The sequence below is a fragment of the Misgurnus anguillicaudatus genome, unplaced genomic scaffold (assembly GCF_027580225.2).
Source record: "Misgurnus anguillicaudatus unplaced genomic scaffold, ASM2758022v2 HiC_scaffold_34, whole genome shotgun sequence".
Lineage (NCBI taxonomy): Eukaryota > Metazoa > Chordata > Actinopteri > Cypriniformes > Cobitidae > Misgurnus > Misgurnus anguillicaudatus.
The window spans coordinates 340570-360143 of NW_027395284.1; the positions used below are offsets into that span (position 1 = coordinate 340570).

Genomic DNA, 19574 nt, shown 5'->3' on the forward strand with positions numbered 1-19574 from the left:
CATAAATGCTTTTGGTGTGATTGGCCCCCTAGAGTGCGTTGACACTAACCTTGATATTTAAAACAGATCAATAAGGTGGTTATTTGTATTAATTGTAGCACACAATAGTAACCTTTTTATTTACTGTACTATTTACCTAATTATTCACGAATGAATAATCTATTAAACTTTAAAAAGCATACCTTTTGACCTTCCTCGAGAACATCCTCAAGCTCTTCTGCTGCCTTAATTCTGGAAAAAATTTATAAAATAAACAATTATGTGACATCACATTAAGGAAAATTAACCACAAAACAACTAGCCTAGTTAGGTTGTAATTGTTTGTTTGCAGGTTACACACATTACGTTATTAAACAACATACACCATTCGTTGTATACTATGTAGTCATGAAAAATAAGTTTTATTAATGTAACTATGACTATGAATGTTATAACGACTTGTAAAACAGCACACTGCAATTTAAAATATAGCTGCACCAATGTCATTTGGTTATATGTATATATTCTTGAAAGAACAAAAACATAACAAAAACATAAGTCAACCAACAGCTTTTTAACTGCTAATATAATAGACATGCAATCAAATAATTTAAAGCATAACTAAACTCCTGGTCAGAGCCTGACTCCACCCACTGCAATATTTGAAAAATGCAAGAAAAGTTTTTCTTGCATTTCAAGGATTTTTTATTATATGTTATTTGCTATACATGCCCACATGAAAATATACTGTAGTATGATTTAGTATAGTAAACGGTGGTAAAATGTTTATCAACTAATATTACTATAATATAGACTACAGTAGTATACATATACTCCTGGGGACTATCATTTTAAATCGCACTGAGAGAACAAGTAACTTACATTTTCCTCACATAATGTACTGACAGACAGAGCGAACTAAAGTGCTTGTTGAGTCATAAACATTAGGCCAGTTATGTAATAGCTATCTAACGACGGAGCTTACCATAAATACATACATACACATATCCTTTAAACTCACCTCGATATGTTTATTCAAATGTAATGTTAAATTAACGCTTATATTAAGAATGGTTTAGCTGACACGACATAATCACATACTGTAAGCATCCACGAAACTTCCACTAATCTTCCTCCTTGACTAAAAACTGAGGTCGCAAGTTTGGCCGTGTATGACTTCATACTGCACTGCCTAGACTGATCAGTGTATGACATCAAAGTACCGCGAGAGCGAAAACTAGCATACGGAGCAGTCTGCTCTCGCGAGATCTTAATGTCATGCGCTGCTCGGTATGTGCAGCGGGTAGTCGCACACACCCTTTCCCTTGCATGATTTGAAGTGACTAAATATTATTGTCCATAAACCGATTGCGATAACAGAAAGAAATGTAACGTCTTTAGAAATGAAAGTCGATGAAAAAGTGCTTAATAAAGTATAATTATTGGGAAAAATACTCTCGTTACACCTATGAATGAAGCTGTTAAAGATAACATTTATGTTATCCACTCACCTTTTTTCTGTCCCCATCTTCTTTGGGTTCTTGCAGGAATTGTTTCTTCAGGATGAGTTAGATAACGTTTATACGAAATCCTATGTGGAGGCTCGCTCATTGTGGTAGTGAATCTCCCGTGTTCACGTCAAAATGAATCATATCTTATCTGTGGAATGAATGTAAAACGAAGGATTAATTGTGAAACACAAATGGTAAACATTTAAAATAAAAAATATTGTTACTTTTAGAAAAAATCTATGCTTACCAAGCAATTTTTGAGGAAAGTCAAAAAGTGCGTAGTCTCCTTACGAGATTCGCGGGCAACAATGTATGCGCATGCGCATTGTGCAACGCCTTAGGGATTTTAAAATATGTAATTGCAATTTAAAATTATAAATTATGTGTCTAGTATTATCAAGAATGCTACAAATGTAAGGTTGTGTAGTTACCGTTAAAAAATTTGTTAATTTAAGAACGCATTTCATGACGTCATAACTTTTTTTAAACAACCGTTGTTTGAAGCGCGAATTCTGACTGGACTGAAGATTGGAGTAACGTTAGGCAGTATGTTTGCGTTAATTAAATGGGTGGAAGATGGGAAATTTTCAATTCTGCCCACAGAACATATCAGAGAATTTGATGAAGCTAAGTATGTAGTAGGGTAGGAAGGGGGGGTTCACCTGCACCCGAAAGGTATATTTTTTTAACCTAGTTTTTTGTAATCTTTAAGGTGTCTAGAAAAGGAATTTTGATGTTCCCCATGCAAATTATTGTCCCATGTGTGATTTTTTTGTATCATCTTTTGTGTCCGTGCTTGATTTTCGGCTGTGAAAAAGGAAAACTTTAAATCAACATAGAATCTGAACAATACATTTTACAGACACAATCCACCCCATTTCCTCTTCGTCTTTGCACGAGGAATTGATAGATATGAGGATTGTCATAATTAGATGATGTATAATGCATAAAAACTCAAATAAACACAAAAAAAGTAAATAAAATTGTGACATTGGATCACTGGAACTCCTCCCCTATGGACCCTATTGATATATGTCTTCTAACTTTTGTATTTTTACATTCTGTAAGATGTCTAATAAACAAATGTTGATGATCCACACCTGAAATATTGTCACGTGTATGTCTTTTCTGGCTATATTGGTTGCCTCCCTGGATTTCCAAAAAAAGCAAAAAAGAACATTTACATAATATCTTTTTCAAACTGGTATATATTTGTAATGCTTCAGGTGTCTGATAAACATATTCCACATTAAAATATTGTGCCAAGTTTTTTATTTAGATTGGAATCAATTTGAAACTTATAGAGCAATAAGTGTGGTCTAAAGTTAATAACTCTGAAGGCCTTCAGAAAGTCCAGACTTAGCAAGCCCAAAATACAAAAAAGCTGTTTGGAGTAATCCAGTGCCACACTGTATCAGTGCCGGCCCATCTTCCCAGCTTCTCTTTCTTTGCAATTGATGCATGCTAATCATCCTCAAAAAAGAGAAGAGTGATATCGATGGTGAGTCTGAAAAATATACTCCTCTACCAAGTTTGAAGCTGCCTTGAAGACATTAAGGAAAAATAAAGTCAACACTGTTATACTATAATAGCTAATTGGCTAGTTGGTGGTCATTGCTAATCATGCCCAAGTCAAAGAAACACAAGGAAGAAAATGATAGTGAGTCTGAAGAGTTTAATCCTGCTACAAAGAAATCCAAGAGAGATGATGGTGTCAAATAATAATAATAATTTGTTACATTTATATAGCGCTTTCCGGCAGCACTCAAAGCGATTTACATATGAAAGGGGGATTCTCCTCAACCACCACCAATGTGCAGCATCCACCTGGATGATGCGACGGCAGCCATATTGCGCCAGAACACCCATCACACACCAGCTTATTATTGGAGAGGAGACAGAGTGATATAGCCAATTAGTATGGGGGGATGATTAGTAGGCCAACGGGCAAGTTTGGCCAGGATGCCGGGGCACACCCCTACTCTTTTTGGAAAGAAATCCTGGGATTTTTAATGACCACAGAGAGTCAGGACCTTGGTTTAATGTCTCATCCGAAGGACCACACTGATGGCCATGTGAGAAGTACTATGTGAGATACCCCAGTTGGATTCAACCCAGGAAGACACTGACAACCGGGTTGTTCTGTACTTGCTGTATGCCGCTCAACTGGGGCACAAGGTGGCTGTGGTGAGGACTGCAGACACAGACATTTTCTTCATCCTCCTACACCACGCCCAATCCGTCCCGCTGACCATCTACGTCGACATTGGGATCGGAAAGCACAGGCAGATCCTAAATGTCAGCGAACTGGCAGAATGTAAGGGGGCAGACTACTGCACAATACTCGGCCTCTACATCTTCACAGGGAAAGCTTTACAAGTACCTTTAGAGGCAAAGGGAAGGTTGGGTCTCTGAAAAAGCTGCAGAGTAATCCAAGTACCATGCAGCCTTCAAGTGAGTTTTTTCAAGGCAGATATTCTGTAGCATGTAATGGCAATTACAGTTTTTTACAGATGCTAGGACACATTTCTCAATACATAGGTCACTTTTGCAAAACTCTTCACACAGTTCTCCTAACCAACTTTCAGCTGGGCAAAGCAGTTCATTTCACATTCAAAATCATGCTGAAAAGAATGATTGGAGAGGACGAGACGCTTACCACCAGATCCAAGGTGGATCTGTCCGGGCTCCCGCCCTGCAGAGACAACCTGGTCCCACACATCAACTGTGTCAACCACCATGTGGCCCTCTACAAGAGAGCAGCCACATCGATATTCTGGTGTCCCAAGCCCCATAATCCTGGCCAAGGCTGGGAAAAGACTGAAGAGGGTACTCTGGAACCAGTGTGGTCTTGTGGACCTATCCTCCCCACTTCACTCACTGGCTTGCTGGAGGAAACAGTCGAGGAGATGGATGGAGATGGTGAAGACGACGAGGAGCAAGAGATCGATTATGAAGACCTGGGCTGTATCTCAATTCCAAGAACGCAAAGAGCGGACTTGCATCCTTGTGGAGATTGAACTTGCCAGGCGACCTCGGAAGAACGAACTCAGAAGGTCGCGAGAACACAGAACGCACTTATGAGAATTGAGATGTGTGCGATCTTCCTGTTGGTCACCTGACCTCTGCCATTGTTTTGCCTCAATGACTTCTTGGGCGTAAATCGATTTCAGCGCGCAAGTCTGCACTCGATGCATCCTCGATATCAAGAACACATCCGGGTATTTTCATGCGTCCTTTGTACTTGCGTTCTTGAGAATTGGAATGAACTTCGACTGTTAATGATGACGTAGAGCGAGGACACGAGAACGCAAGATCACTGAAGAACGCATATTGAGAAAAAGCCCTGCTGTATGATGAATAGACTTCATTGCCCTTGACCTTTTGACCTTTGATTAGAATCACTTTTTTCTATTTCAGTTTTTTCTAATGGGGATTTGTTATACCCTATATATACACATATTTGACTATATGAGTGGTTTTCTCTTTTGTTTCTATAAATATATTACCAAAATAACGGTTTGAATAGTAACTCCTTATTATGGAAGATGTTCAGTTGGACCAACATGTGACAATATTTTAAGTAGGGATCATCAACATTTGCTTCTTAGACATCCTAAAGACTGTAAAAATACAAAAGTTAGAAAACATATATCAATAGGGTCCATAGGGGAGAAGTTCCACTGATCCAAGGTCACAGATTTTTTTTAATTATTTGTGTTTATTTGAGTTTTAATGTACCATACATCATCTAATCATGACAATCCTCATATCTATCAATTCCTTATGCAAAGATTAAGAGAAAATGGGATGGATTGTGTCTGTAGAATGTATTGTTCAGATTCTATGTAGATTTAAAGTTTACATTTTTCACAGCCGAATATCAAGCACGGTCACAAAAGATGGTACAAAAAATCACATATGGGACAATAATTTGCATGGGGAACATCAAAATTCCTTTACTAGACACCTTAAAGATTACAAAAAACTAGGTTAAAAAAATATACCTTTCGGGTGCAGGTGAACCCCCCCTTCCTACCAGACTAATGCCATGCATTTGGAGGAAAAGGACGTATATTTGGTGGAATGGCGCCAAGGCAAGGAGCCTAAAGGCGGGTGGCCGGTCAATGAGGCTTCCATTATTAAGATAGCAGGTGTGGGTTTTCATTATTCTGTTTACCAGCGTACTGTTTTATTATGTTTCATGGTCATTTTCATTCTGTATACTATTTATAGACATAAAACAAGATGCCAGTAAAATATTCCTTGAGTTCATCATGTTATCAGGGCCATATTATGTACTTGTACACATGACAGTCTAAGCCTTATTCTACCTCCTCAGAAAGGGAAAAGACTTTACAAATAAAACTTCAGGAAATTAAAGCCAAGATACCCAAGCCACATAATCTTAAGAGAAAAAGTAAACCTTCAATGAAGCTGTTACAGGCGGCAGAGACAGAGATGACAGAGGAACCAGTAGCTAAGAAAAAGGTCAGTGTTGACTAGAATTTAGTTCTCAGTTGAACTTTTCATGACAAAACACATACACATATAATGTTTATAAAAACATTAACAAATTAATAGTAGTTCTTTATTGTAAAACATGTGTTAAAGGCACACTTAACGCCAGACGTACATGATCTAAAGGTGTGGAATGAAAAAAAAATTGAGCATCTACAGCGCGTAATAAAGGAGCTGAGAGAAGAGAACATGGCTATAAGAAAAGAGAATGAGAGACTGAAAAATAAAATACTTGAAAGTAAGTAATAACACTGTTAATATAATAATATATAAACGTGTGCGCATGTGTGTGCGTGTTTGTGTGTCTACAAATTACCACAGTTTGGTCTTTCTGCTTTATTTATAACAGTCTATTCACGTTTATTTTTACTTTCACAGAAATCCCCCCTCTCCTTCTGGCTACAGAGCACTTACTTAGGAAGGTAAGAATTATGCTCATTTACTTTACATAATATAAACACAGTTATGCATTTAGATAACTAGACAAAATTTAACTTATTAACTGCAATGCTCCATACTAACATTTCTGCTTATTCATTTTAGCCCATTAAATCAAGTGCAGATGAAATTGATGTAAGTTTTAAATCTAATTTATTGTTTGGTATAATAATTGTCACTTTACTATTGTAAGTTATTGTTGTATTCTAATTGTTGTTGTTTGAAAGCAGTTTACAATTACACAAGTAAGCATCAGGGTAACAATCACCAAAGTACAAAGTGTTTATAACACTCAGCGTTATGTGTATTTTCTTAATCCAACAGCTTAGCAACCACCCATAACACACATTTACCCAGTTTACTGTCTGTAAAACCTAATGCTTTTATAAAATGCATACATTCAATGCAGGCTTTGTTAAGTCCACACCACAATAAATATAATTGCACAGTTTGTCTTTTTTGTCCCAGTGTGCTGCTCACTGCATTATTGAACACACAATATTTTTTTCCTGGGGAATTTGTTGCAAGTATCCATGATGTACATGTAATGTTGTTAATGGTGTAACTTTAAATTACTTATGCACACATACACACACACACACACACGTATGTACAATATGTATATTTGACAAGTATAGGAATTTTTCACTTACAGGTGCCAAAGCCTTCATCTTTAAATCCTGTCTCAGTTGCTCCTAAAGTAAGTATAAGATACATTTTATGTAATGTCTGTGTTACAGCATAAATATTAATGACTAATGACTTTTTCAGACACTAGCTAGCTATGTTTGCTGACAAGTAGTTTTGTTAAAAAGTAACTTACATTTATGATAAAACAATTTATTTGTTCATGATAAAATAATCACCTGTATAAACATGTCGTTATACACTACTCCTCATAAACCACATATACCAAACCACACACACACACACACACACACACACACACACACACACACACACACACACACACACACACACACTTAAGTATGTATGTATTGTATGTGTATGTAACATGTTTTTACTAACAGATGCCAAAGCCTTCATCTCTGAAACCTGTCTCAATTGCTCCTAAAGTAAGTATTAGATCCTTTTTTAATGTCTGTGTATTAATGACTGTTTTTAAACAGATTTTCCCAGACACTAGCCATGTTTGCTGATTAATAGGTTTGCTAAAAAGTAGCTTACATTAATAATAAAACAATTTATTGGTATGAGTAAAATAATCACACAGAACAAATTACTGTACATGCAAACTATACTATGTATTTTCTTACTTATATCTGCATTTTGTTTTATCATTTAGATAGCACATAGATTTTTAATAAAAGCTTATTTTAGAATAACAATTTCAATATGAATACTGTTATAGTACTAACATATTGATTAATGTATTAATTGTAGCCTGTGGAATCAAATGATGATGTCACTGAGGTAAGTTTTGCATTTTTTTTTCATTACTTTTTATGTTTAGTGGATCAGAAAGATATGAGATTATACGATTTATGCATATAGACATACAATGCGGACTATGGAGTAGTGTTTATGGAATAAAATAAGTGTTTTACAGCATTGTATGTATTGTGTTAATCTATGAATATTCTACAGGTGCTGAAAGCTCCACTCAAGACTCCCCCGTCTGGTGCTGCTCAAGTAAGTATATTGTTTTCGCCTTGCAAGAATACATGGTGTAGTTGCACTGGTGTAAATTCTGGATGAAGTGTGTAGAATATGTTTTTAAGCTCATCCTTGTTTCCATCCTTTTTGTAACAGTTTACCTTCAACAGCAGTCTATAATAATATTGTTTACTTTAATTCTGTTTTGTTTTTTAGTGTTCTAGTGATGCTGACTATGTAAGTACTTGAACATTTTGCTAATGTTTTAAGATTATAAAAACAGATTTGTTATGCATTTGCCTTATGCATCTTAGAATGCCTAAATAAAAGCTTGAAAAGGATTTTAAGCAGTGGTTCTCAATCTGGGGGCCATCAGATGGTGGTTGGGATCATTCAGTATAATGTTTTTCATGATCTTAAAAAGCTTTAGATCTGAAGTATATGTTTAATAAATTTTACCATGTCAGTTTGGCTAAAACAAATTTCACTCCTCTTCAACAAAATGAAAAGAAAACATTGACTTTAAGTGTTTTTTTACACAAACCACACAGTTTTTCACGTCAAGTGAACATGTAACATCATTTGTTTGCAAATGTTACAGCAGAGTTACCGCAACTTATCACCAGACAAAGTTGAAAATATTAATTTGGAGTATATAATTAAAAAGGTAACATTTTTAGGAGAGAATAATTACAATTTTACTTTTGCCAAACATATTAACTTCTTTCATAAGAAAAGTAACATTTTATTTAAAAACATGAAGGGAATTTTATTAAATATATGAATTTACAGTATCATAAGATCTGTGTAATAAAACTTCAATTTATTTTTATGTGATCACAACCACAGGTGGAGTTAGGTCATGGCACAGGCATCAAAATTTTGAGGCATCAATGGACTTCAGCCCTGCATGCCCCAACGGCCACTTCAATGGTCCGTGTTCTTTTAATGGCTGCTTTCCCACTGGATGTGCTTATCCACAGCAATTTGAAAGGTAAACAATTTCAAATGCCAGGTCAACCTCTTAAAGGGGTAAATAAGAGCCATATCACACTCATTGAGAATTTAACTTATTTACTCACTTAAGTACACATAACCAAAAGTTTATAATATGGAACATAACATTGTTTTATGCACTTTTTGGCAATGCTAATTATTTCACGACCTCTATTTAAACTCATCCGCCATCTTAATAACTGGCAAACATTAAGCTAGCTTCTAATAAGAGAAATTATACTTTTAGATTTCATCAGGGCAGTAAAATCACGTGTATGTTTGTCAGCGCGATACGCATGCAGTGGTGCAGGTGCTGGGCTGTGAGCGATGGGCGATTAACTTACACGTTTAAATTGCATTCTTGTGTGAGAACGATGACTCGCATAATATTTGAGCCTTTGTCTGCTTTGAACTTCGGAGAAACGCCAGGATCTTTTATCTAGTTCACAAAAATCGTTTCCTTTATTAAAACATCTAATGTCATTGTGATCGTTGAGCCGACATATCAGACAACAACTGTCGGAAGAGGAGTTGTTGTAAGCTGGAAATACAATAAATAAAGTTAAAACAGCCATAGAGTCCGTGGTCTCTGCATCTTGACGCGGGCAGACCAAAGCGCGAATACACGTGAAGGGGTGACTCGCGCTCTGCATCTCATGCAACAACATATGCACGCGCATCAAGATTGCGACCCTGTCCTCTTGCTTTCCATGTGAAATCAATGCTTCGCTGAGTGATTGACAGCATCCCAGCCAACATGTATATGTGGGCCCCACATGGGTTTTACTTGGGCTACATGGGTACCAAGTGGGCATGGTCCTATTATGGGCATCTTATATGGGACTCACTTGGGTTAGTGTAGTAGGCCCCACATGGGTTAAAAAACATAGGCTCCCTATATGGGTCCTAGTTGGGATGTTAATGGGAAATGAGGGCATGGGCTCATAATAGGAAACACATATGGGGCCCTCTTGGGCAACCAATATGGGTCTTAAATGGGCTAACACAATAATTCCCATATAGGTTCCTTATATGGGTCCAAAGTGGGACCCACATAGGTTATGAGTATATGTGATTTGAATAAGGAAACACAAATGGGACCCTTTTGGCCAAACCATATGGGTCCAACATGGGCAAACACAATTATTCCCATATAGGTTCCTTATATGGGTCCAAAGTGGGACCCACATAGGTCACCTATATATGTGTTTTGAATAAGGAAACACATATGGGACCCTTTTGGCCAAACCATATGGGTACAACATGGGCAAACACAATTATTCCCATATAGGCTCCTTATATGGGCTGAAAGTGGGACCCACGTAGGTCACATGTCTGTGTTTTGAATAAGGAAACTCATATGGGGCCCTTTTGGCCAAACCATATGGGTACAACATGGGCAAACACAATTATTCCCATATAGGCTCCTTATATGGGCCCGAAGTGGGACCCACATAGGTCACCTGTATATGTATTTGAATAAGAAACACATATGGGACCCTTTTGGCCGAACCATATGGGTACAACATGGGCAAACACAATTATTCCCAAATAGGCTCCTTATATGGGTCCAAAGTGGGACCCACATAGGTCACCTGTATATGTGTTTTGAATAAGGAAACACATATGGGACCCTTTTGGCCAAACCATATGGGTACAACATGGGCAAACACAATTATCCCCATATAGGCTCCTTATATGGGCCGAAAGTGGGACCAACATAGGTCACCTGCATATGTGTTTTGAATAAGGAAACACATATGGGACCCTTTTGGCCAAACCATATGGGTTCAACATGGGCAAACACAATTATTCCCATATAGGCTCTTTATATGGGCTGAAAGTGGGACCCACATAGGTCACCTGTATATGTGTTTTGAATAAGGAAATCCACATGGGACCCTATTGGACAAACCATATGGATACATCATGGGCAAACACAAATATTCCCATATAGGCTCCTTATATGGGCCAAAAGTGGGACCCACATAGGTCACCTGTATATGTCTTTTGAATAAGGAAACACATATGGGACACTTTTGGCCAAACCATATGGTTACAACATGGGCAAAGACAATTATTCCCATACAGGCTCCTTATATGGGCTAAAAGTGGGACCCACATAGGTCACCTGTATATGTCTTTTGAATAAGGAAACACATATGGGACACTTTTGGCCAAACCATATGGTTACAACATGGGCAAACACAATTATTCCCATACAGGCTCCTTATAAGTGGGACCCACATAGGTCACCTGTATATGTGTTTTGAATAAGGAAGCACATATGGGACCCTTTTAACCAAACCATATGGGTACAACATGGGCAAACACAATTATCCCCATATAGATTCCTTATATGGGTCCAAAGTGGGACCCACATAGGTCACCTGTATATGTGTTTTGAATAAGGAAACACATATGGGACCCTTTTGGCCAAACCATATGTGTCCAACATGGTCAAACACAATTATTCCCATATAGGTTCCTTATATGGGTCCAAAGTGGGACCCACATAGGTCACCTGTATATGTGTTTTGAATAAGGAAACACATATGGGACCCTTTTGGCCAAACCATATGGGTTCAACATGGGGAAACACAATTATTCCCATATAGGCTCTTTATATGGGCTGAAAGTGGGACCCACATAGGTCACCTGTATATGTGTTTTGAATAAGAAAACCCACATGGGACCCTATTGGACAAACCATATGGATACATCATGGGCAAACACAAATATTCCCATATAGGCTCCTTATATGGGCCAAAAGTGGGACCAACATAGGTCACCTGTATATGTCTTTTGAATAAGGAAACACATATGGGACACTTTTGGCCAAACCATATGGTTACAACATGGGCAAAGACAATTATTCCCATACAGGCTCCTTATATGGGCCAAAAGTGGGACCAACATAGGTCACCTGTATATGTCTTTTGAATAAGGAAACACATATGGGACACTTTTGGCCAAACCATATGGTTACAACATGGGCAAACACAATTATTCCCATACAGGCTCCTTATAAGTGGGACCCACATAGGTCACCTGTATATGTGTTTTGAATAAGGAAGCACATATGGGACCCTTTTAACCATGGGTACAACATGGGCAAACACAATTATCCCCATATAGGCTCCTTATATGGGTCCAAAGTGGGACCCACATAGGTCACCTGTATATGTGTTTTGAATAAGGAAACACATATGGGACCCTTTTGGCCAAACCATATGTGTCCAACATGGTCAAACACAATTATTCCCATATAGGTTCCTTATATGGGTCCAAAGTGGGACCCACATAGGTCACCTGTATATGTGTTTTGAATAAGGAAACACATATGGGACCCTTTTGGCCAAACCATATGGTTACAACATGGGCAAACACAATTATTCCCATACAGGCTCCTTATATGGGCTGAAAGTGGGACCCACATAGGTCACCTGTATATGTGTTTTGAATAAGGAAGCACATATGGGACCCTTTTAATCAAACCATATGGGTACAACATGGGCAAACACAATTATCCCCATATAGATTCCTTATATGGGTCCAAAGTGGGACCCACATAGGTCACCTGTATATGTGTTTTGAATAAGGAAACACATATGGGACCCTTTTGGCCAAACCATATGTGTCCAACATGGTCAAACACAATTATTCCCATATAGGCTCCTTATATGGGCCGAAAGTGGGACCCACGTAGGTCACATGTCTGTGTTTTGAATAAGGAAACACATATGGGGCCCTTTTGGCCAAACCATATGTGTCCAACATGGTCAAACACAATTATTCCCATATAGGCTCCTTATATGGGCCGAAAGTGGGACCCACGTAGGTCACATGTCTGTGTTTTGAATAAGGAAACACATATGGGGCCCTTTTGGCCAAACCATATGGGTACAACATGGGCAAACACAATTATTCCCATATAGGCTCCTTATATGGGCCGAAAGTGGGACTCACGTAGGTCACATGTCTGTGTTTTGAATAAGGAAACACATATGGGGCCCTTTTGGCCAAACCATATGGGTACAACATGGGCAAACACAATTATTCCCATATAGGCTCCTTATATGGGCTGAAAGTGGGACCCACATACATAGGTCACCTGTATATGTGTTTTGAATAAGGAAACACATATGGAACCCTATTGGCCAAACCATATGGTTACAACATGGACAAACACAAATATTCCCAAATAGGCTCCTTACATGGGCCGAAAGTGGGACCCACATAGGTCACCTGTATATTTTTTTTGAATAAGGAAACACATATGGGGCCCTTTTGGCCAAACCATATGGGTACAACATGGGCAAACACAAATATTCCCATATAGGCTCCTTATATGGGCCGAAAGTGGGACCCACATAGGTCACCTGTATATGTCTTTTGAATAAGGAAACACATATGGGGCCCTTTTGGCTAAACCATATGGGTACAACATGGGCAAACACAATAATTCCCATATAGGCTCCTTATATGGGCCGAAAGTGGGACCCACATAGGTCACCTGTATATGTCTTTTGAATAAGGAAACGCATATGGGGCCCTTTTGGCCAAACCATATGGGTACAACATGGGCAAACACAATTATTCCCATATAGGCTCCTTATATGGCCCGAAAGTGGGACCCACATAGGTCACCTGTATATGTCTTTTGAATAAGAAAACGCATATGGGGCCCTTTTGGCCAAACCATATGGGTACAACATGGGCAAACACAATTATTCCCATATAGGCTTCTTATATGGTTTAGAAGTGGGACCCACATAGGACACCTGTATATGTGTTTTGAATAAGGAAACACATATGGGACCCTTTGGGCCAAGCCATATGGGTAAAACATGGGCAAACACAATAATTCCTATAAAGACTCCTTATATGGGCCCAAAGTGGGACCCACATAGGTCATGAGTATATGGATTCTAAATAAGGAAACACTTATGGGACCCTTTCTGTCAAATCATATTAGACCAAAATGGGCAAACACAATCAGTCCCATACAAGCTCCCGACATGGACCCCCATATGTAATTGTCATTTCATGCCCTGTTTTAAACAGGGATCCTGAAAGGTTTATGCCTATGTTTTCAGACTGTCTTACTTCACAAACCATGGTGACGCTAAAAGCAAGACATGTAGCCTAATAGTTTATGAAGTCCCAAAGGACTGCAGGATAACTTCTAAGTAAAGACGGCTGCATCAATGTAACAGAAGCCTTGCATTTTTTACCCAAAGCTTGCATGGGTATTAGTGCATTTAAAATGTTATTTGTAATATGATGACAAAACATTGCAAAAATTAGTTAGGTTCAGGCTCAGGTTAAAATTTTCCTGCAAGTCTAAAGCGATCTAACATAATTAGCAAAAGTGAGAAAGTGACAGACCATATTCACCGTATTCTGATATAGACCAATCAGTTTTCACTGTGGGCAGGCTTACAATCAACCTCTCTCTTCAGCTCAGTAAACCACTGTACAGTAGTTTATTTACAATGTACAGTAAATGACAGAGTGTCCAAAAAAAAAACACTGGAAAATATAATATTTACTTTATTTTTCAAGTACATAAAAGTGTATCTGTGTGTAAACCCTCTGCTTTTAAACAAAACAAAAACATTTGATCCTATCTTTATTTGTTCCTTTTTATCTTATTTTAAATATGTGTAGTTTTTTATAAATATAGGGTCAAAGGAGTTTAAGGTGTCCTTCATAATTGTACATATATTTTATAGCTGTTAAAAGAGCAACCATATTAAAGTAGGCTAATAAACAATATAACACAAAATAATATATAATTTATATTGATGATTTAATTATTTTAAATGTATGTTTTTTTTTGCGGGGGCTTGTTGGTGAGCTTCCTTCCCAATCAGTTTTTGTAGGGTGGGATGTCTGAGTGTAATTTTAATAAATTAAACAGTCAAAACTGCACAAAAATCTTTTATTTACATTGTCTCCAATGTTTGCTATACTGAGAGGATTTGTTCATATGTAGAACTGATTTTATGTTTTGATAGATACTAAGTGAATTATCACCATACACCAAAGGCCTCTATCATGCTCTGGCCAGACCTTCAATACTGAAAGTGTTTAGAATGTTTAGCCAACATTGAGACAAGCTGAGTCATGCTGAGTCCATGAGTTTAGGTCCATGAGAAGAGCATTGAGCAACTAGGCTCTCCTGATTTTGCCAAGTGGTTGATGTCCTCAGGGCAACTTTATGTTGACCCGGGGGTAACATTTCAATCAACCAATCAGATTTCAGAAATAAGTTTACAGTTTGTTTCACCAACTATGGTGTGGTGCAGGGGTGGCTGGTGACTTCTCTTGTGAAGGATTCAAAAATTTGTGTTTGGGGTGTCATGTGTGTTGCTCATCATGTCAAAATATGTGTTTGTTGCGTCATGTGAACCATGTGCATCATGCATCGTGCCTGCTGGACACACATCGAAAGGATTTGTAATTAAAGAGGCGCTCACAAAATACTTGCAAGACACTACACTAAATTCATGCCACACACATGACAGGCTACGTGTTGTGATGAGATTTGCATCATGTGCCCTCGATAAAGAAGTCACCACGCGGCCGTCACTGCGTGAATGGCTACTGGATTTTATTTATTTGGGGTCTATGGGCTACAGTTTTCCAAAATATACCCTTATGAAAATTAAATAATTAAATTAAATTAAATTAAATGGTTTACTACAGTTTAAACAAAAAAAAAAAAAAACATACTCTAGTAAAACCATGGTTTTGCCAATAGTAGGCCTTATCAATACCAAAAAACATTTTACTGTACCACAAAAAAACATGCTTTATTTTCGTTAGCTATGCTGTCTCTTTTTTCAATGGGCTATTATACTTTCATGTAGAAAATTAACCATGGTTTTACTATAGTTAAAACAAAAACAAAAAACATAGTAGAACCATGGTTTTGCTAGTAACCAATACACCAAAAAAACATGTTTACACTTTTACCACAATAAAACCATGGTAAATTTTCGTAAGGGCTATATGCACATTGTGTTTTGGGGTATATTTATGCAGATACAGGCCCATACAAATTCTAAACCGTAGACATTGTGTGTGTGTGTGTGTTTGTGTGTGTGTACGTGTATTGCAATAAACTCGAATTATATGTGTATCCTACAGAAAATGCAGTATTAATGCTAAAAAGTGATTTGTCCTGCATCATCACTATGTTGTATTCGTTTAAAAAAAACGGCGCCAAGAAAGAAAGGACATGCGCATTGTTTTCCTGAGCCAGTTAACGTAGAGCTGGTACATTGCTGTCTTCACTGGAGTGCTGCAAGCTCGAAGTGTGGTGAGTAGATCTGTTTTATTACAATATATGACATTAAACTGTTGATAAAAAGTATATTCAAGTAGTCAAACATTAAAATATTCTTGGATGTTATTCTAAATCAGTGGCGAAGCTCGCCGGGATAACGTTTGGTGAATGCGTACGGTCGAGGTTGCGAAAATCAACCTTGTGTTTAAATTGTTAGAGTTTTAAAACATTACATTTACTCTGTTAACGTAACATTTACTTAAGAAGCGCTTTAGGATAACAGTTATAGTGGGTATTTTTACTTTTACTCGTAACTCGATGATATTTCTATTGACATGCCCTCAGTTTTGCACGACGCACGATGCAGTACGAAATGCGAACTTCAGATTATTATTATTATTTCATAATTTGCCGAAGCATTTGATTTGTGAATGAATGACTCTTTTGAACGAGTCGGTTCTTCACAAAATATTGCAAATGAATTACTGTTTTGTACCGGGTCGATTCTAAACTAGCTATTGATTGAACGGTTTGAATCAGTTTGAATGATTTGTTCCGTTTGCTGCAAGATCTGAATCATCTGTACATCTGCAGGCTGCAGCACTTCTCGCTCGTAACGTGAAACTTAAAAACACGCCAAGGAGTGGATGCAAGTGAACTATCAATCTACTGAAACAGAAGCGGGAAATGTATTCGAAGACGAAAATGCTCGCGCGACCTGTGCGTCAGACCCGGATAAACGCACGCGAGCTGACAAAGTAAGTTAACGCGCTTTCAGAAATGTTCACTTGAATCACAGCAGGAAGAAAATCCATCGACGATTGGCGTCTGATTCGCTCTAAAAAGTAATGTTTGTTCAGATGTGAGTGCTTTTTGTGACACATTAGTTTGATAATATTAGATAACACGAATTACTGTATTTTTACTCAAGTAAAATATTGACTGCTGTCCCCTCCTATGGAAATCACGTTTTCGTTTGGCTGCATCTAGTAAGAGCACTATTTTGTTTGCTCAGTTTGATCACTGATATCTATTACAAGTTTTAATGTCAATTTTGGATGTAGGGAAGCAATTAGGTGCAGCGTTATAACAAGACTATTGACTTCTATGCCTACCTTTACATGAATTTTTTTTAGCGTAAATACTGTATAGTATAGACTTGGTTAGTGAACTTTAACAGTAGCTGTTAACTCATATAATTTTGTCATTTTTATGGATTTTTTTCAGATCCTGAGTAGCTGTTATTCAACATAAACACATTTCCGCACACATGAAGATGGATGACGATAGTTCATCTTAAAATGAAACTTATGTTTATCAGCTTACCCCCAGGCCATCCAAGAGGTAGGTGACTTTGTTTCTTCAGTAGAACACAAATGTAGATTTTTAACTCCAACAGTTTCAGTCTGTCAGTTGTATAAGTGGATGGTAACAAAAACCGAAAGAGAAAAAAAACATGCACAGACAAATCCAAATAAAACCCTGCAGCTCGTGACGACACATCCGTGTCCTACTTAAGACACAAAACCTTCGGTATTTATATCATTTTTTACCTCTAATACAACATTATCCCCAGAGAAACGGCAGCCCCTACGCCCTCATTCTGTGCACCCGATACAGTAGGTGGCAGTATGCACCTATGAAGTTGTTTTGCAACCCGCTATTAAACATTAGATGAATAAGAAGGTGATGTGTAAATGCGCGTGTTTCATTTTAAGATGAACTATCGCTATAAACAGGCCCATTGGCTGCCTACATATTATAATAAGCTGTTTTAAATTTCAAATGTTCAATGCCTTATTGCACCGAGCACAACCCGAACATAATTTCTAAATATCTATCCGAACCCGGCCCGTCGGGTACCGTCGGGTCCCGCTGGCTCGGTTCGAGAATCCATCCTTTAATACCTACTGTATGCCAAAGACTGTCATTGTAAAAAGTACAAATGTGCCATTTTTAATATTTCTTTATCTTAAAAAAGTATTTGGTTTTGCAGATGCTCTTAAGAACAACGCCCTGATGTCCAAGGTCAACCAGCAAGAAGCTGAGAAGGCACTGCCAAAATGGTTTACTGGGGCAAGGGACAGAGGAGGACAGAGAGCATCAAGAATGCAGAAAAGGATGTCTGTTTGAGAAAGGTTAAAACTACAGTTGTTGATTTGAACTGTTGTAGTTCTTTAATTTTTCTTAAAGGAAAACACAATCATTTTTCAATATTTACCATGTTCTTCCCTCAACTTAGATGAATTAATACAAACCTCTCTTTTCTCAATGTGTGCACTTAAAGGTGGGGTGCACAATTTCTAAAAAAAAAACGTTTTGGAAAAGGGAGACAGGCCGACTATCAAAACACACTTGTAGCCAATTAGCAGCATGTCTACTAAATGACATCGTTGCCTGGGTTGCGTATGTGTGGGGCGGGTCTATCAAAAGAAGGTCCAGATTCTATTAGGGCAGTGTTCTTCACTCCCAGCCCTGGAGAGCCGGTGTCCTGCAGAGTTTAGCTCCAACCTTAATCAAACACACCTACCTGTGATCTTCTAGTGATCATGAAGACAGTGATTAGCTTGCTCAGGTGTGTTTGATTAAGGTTGGAGCTAAACTCTGCAGGACACCGGCTCTCCAGGATTGGGAGTGAAGAACACTGTATTAGGGTAAGGGTGTGTTTGTTTAGATGATTTCAAATATCAACATTGGCTTTCATGCACCCTGCCTTTATTTGTTGTAAAGTGTGGCGTGAATGTGTTAGCATTTAGCCAAGCACCATTCATTCATTAGGATCCAAACAGGGATGAATTTAATAGCCACCAAACACTTCCATGTTTTCCCTATTCAAAGACTGTTACATGAGTAGTTACACGAGGAAGTATGGTAAAAAAATATAACTATATTGTATGGCGGAAGAGCACTTAGTTTGTAGCACTCGACCTTGGGCACAGTAACATCATCACTCCTGACTACTCCCCCTCTTGCTTAAACTACAGTCAACATAACCAACACGCCTGTACTAATGTTAGTACATTGAGCAGACTCTGCGAAATATCAAGTTAAGTTTAAGTGTACGCATTGAGAAAAGAGAGATATGTATTTATTCGGCTAAGTTGATGGAAGAACATAGTAAAATATTGAAAAACTGTGTTTGTAATTATCTTACTTTCATTTACTTTTAAGGGCCCCATTTCAATAATTTTTTAAAGGGGCCATGGCATGAAAAT

General features: G+C 37.9%; 2 long non-coding RNA genes across 2 annotated transcripts; both read left to right on the forward strand.

Moving 5' to 3' along the window:
* The first annotated feature begins 8055 nt into the window (after window positions 1–8055).
* On the forward strand, window positions 8056–9054 carry LOC141363349 (uncharacterized). Its single transcript, XR_012368866.1, has 3 exons — window positions 8056–8102; window positions 8283–8303; window positions 8916–9054. It is a non-coding gene; the product is annotated as an uncharacterized lncRNA (long non-coding RNA).
* A 7252-nt stretch (window positions 9055–16306) lies between these two features.
* Window positions 16307–18807, forward strand: LOC129437513 (uncharacterized). Its single transcript, XR_012368892.1, has 4 exons — window positions 16307–16392; window positions 16954–17117; window positions 17587–17703; window positions 18356–18807. It is a non-coding gene; the product is annotated as an uncharacterized lncRNA (long non-coding RNA).
* The last annotated feature ends 767 nt before the right edge of the window (window positions 18808–19574 follow it).